The sequence below is a fragment of the Myotis brandtii genome, unplaced genomic scaffold (genome assembly GCF_000412655.1).
Source record: "Myotis brandtii unplaced genomic scaffold, ASM41265v1 scaffold96, whole genome shotgun sequence".
Classification (NCBI taxonomy): Eukaryota; Metazoa; Chordata; class Mammalia; order Chiroptera; family Vespertilionidae; genus Myotis; species Myotis brandtii.
The window spans coordinates 1,329,742-1,332,223 of record NW_005371972.1 but is presented as its reverse complement, the minus strand read 5'-3'; positions in this window follow the sequence as shown (position 1 = coordinate 1,332,223).

Here is a 2,482-nt window from a genome sequence, read left to right as displayed (position 1 = left end):
GTCTCCCCAGAAACCCCCACTCTGGGTGGGCTCTGGATGTTGGGGGATCTGGGATCTGGTGTTTTCCTTAGTGACTGACTGTCCCTTCCCCACCACTTGGCCACCCCATGTCAGAGGCTGGGGACTTGCTGATGAGCTGCAGACCAGCTGAGCACAGTTCAGAGGCCGGGGGAGTAGGGACACCTGCCAAGGTCACTCAAGGCAGCGTCAGGACTGGGGCCCAGGTCCTCCGACAGGGGGTAGGGACCCTCAGCCATCGTCCCAGAGACTCTGGGCAGCTGAACCACTGAGTGGAGCCCATGCACCCCTCTACTTGTCACTCATGCTGAGTGCTTACAGCGTACCAAGTACTGGTTGGGATCTTTTAGGCCCAACACACTTTTTAGGAGTACATACCCCCATTGTCCCCACTTTACAGATGGGGAAACTGAGCAGAGAGGAGTTGAGTGACAGGCCCAGAGGCTGCATATAAGAAATAGCAGAGGCAGAGGCAGGATTTGAATCCAGACCGGCTGACTCCAGAGCCTGGGCCCTTAGCTCTGCACCACACCCCCAGCCCTCAGTCCTGGGCTGGCACCTGTCCTGCCCTCTCCAGCTGCAGGCCTCCATGGGCTTTGGAGCCCCAGCGCCTGGTCGCCAGACCTGCACCAACTGCTAACAGCAGCCCTCTGGCTCCAAGTCCTTCCTTAAGCCAGATGTGCAGCCTGAAGCCAGGCCAGGGATTGGAGCCTCATGCAGGGACCGCCCCAGTCAAACCCTAAACCCCAGGTACAGGTCACACCTGGGACAGCCGCCCCCCTCAGCACCAGGCAGCAGTGGGAGGTCAGGGGTGCAGACTCTGGGGCCAGCCAGCCTAGGTCACACCCCTGCTCCACCAACACTAGCTCCGTGACCTCAGCAGTTACTTAACTTGGTATGTGCATCCCAGTGTTCTCATCTCTAACATGGGAAAATACCGGCATTGATGTCCTACAGTTGCTGGGAGAGGATTAAGTGACTTAATTCATGTCAGGCACTGGGACCAGTACCTGGCACATAGTAGGCACTCATAAGTGTTAGAGGAAGTAGAAAGGACCTGGGGTGTCTAGCAGGTCCTGGAGAGGAGCCTGTTAGCTCTCTCTGTCCTTGGTTGGGCATGGAAAGGGACCCCCTTTGTCAGCTCTGAGCTGCACCAGCCCACGGATAGAGCTACCACGGTGGCCCTAGTGACCTGTAAATAACTGTCCTGGGGGATGGGGGGCACTCGGTCTGCTCGAGGCTGAGCCTCTGCCAAGCCTGGAGGATGGCCTGCTGCCATGCAGTGACTCACCAGCAGAGAGGCCAGGGCTCACCTTGGGTGGCCTCCCTCTGCAGAGCCCCCAAGGCAGACTTCAGCCCTGGGGGCAGGACCAGAGAGTGGTGACGGAAATCTGTTCCTGGGTCCAGACAGAGGATGTGAGGTCTGGAGGGGGGAGGGACAGAGCAGGTGTCCTTTGTAGAGTGTGTCCCTGGCAGGTGCCCCATCCTCACCGTTTCCAGAGGAGTCAGTGTTCCCATTTCACAGATGAGAACCCTGAGGTTCACAGGGGCTGTGTCATAAGCCCACGGCCCTGGAGCTGGCACTGAAGAGCTGGGACTTAAACCCAGGGCAGGAGCTGTGAACGAAACGCCTCGTCCACTGTGTTCTCTTCAGAGCCAAGGCCAGAGCCTGGCACGTGCCAGCCCGGCGGCACCCACCTGGGGAGGGGCTGGCTGGAGGGACTGCTTCCCCTCTAAGCTGCTTGGACCCCAAGGGGAGGCCGGTGGCTGCCCGGGGAGGGGCTTCACCAGGGGCTTTGGACACCGGCTCAGTTACTGTGTGGTTTCGAGAGAAGGTTTACCCTCTCTGGGCTGCTGGGAAAGAGCAGGGTTCACCATGGGCCTTCCCGCCCTCCCTCTGTGGTGGGGGCGGATGGCAGCCACGGTGATTAATGGGCTGGGGCAGGAGCACAGAGTGCCAAAGAGCAGCTAAAGGGGCTGACGACTGGGAAGCAGGTGTGAGGAGTCTGGGCGGTGCACACTCACCAAAGAAACAAGCAGAGAAGCCCCGGCTGGGAGCTCTGCAGCAGGAGAGGGTCAGCTTAGACATCAGGAGGGACCGGCCGGGTGGTTGGGCTCTAACGCGGATGGGGTGCTGGTGTGGGGAGGCAGGAAGCACCCTCAGTGAGCGGAGGAGAGGCTTGTCTTCTGAAGGAGACATCTGCCTGACACCCCTCTCCTTGAAGGATCAAAATGGTCCCCTCCAGGTTGCCATGGAAACCAGAGGCCTGTCACTTCTGTGGCCAGGGGAGGTAGGGGAGGAAGCAGGCCTGAGAAGGGGCCTCCGACCTTGAGGTCAGGGGACTAGGGTGTGGACTGAGGAAGGAAGGAGATGCCCCCGACCACTCCCTTGGGAGAGAGAGGTGCCCACAAGAACTGTGGCTGGGGGCCCCTCAGGCAGAGCCCCAGCCCCCGCCCCCCCCCC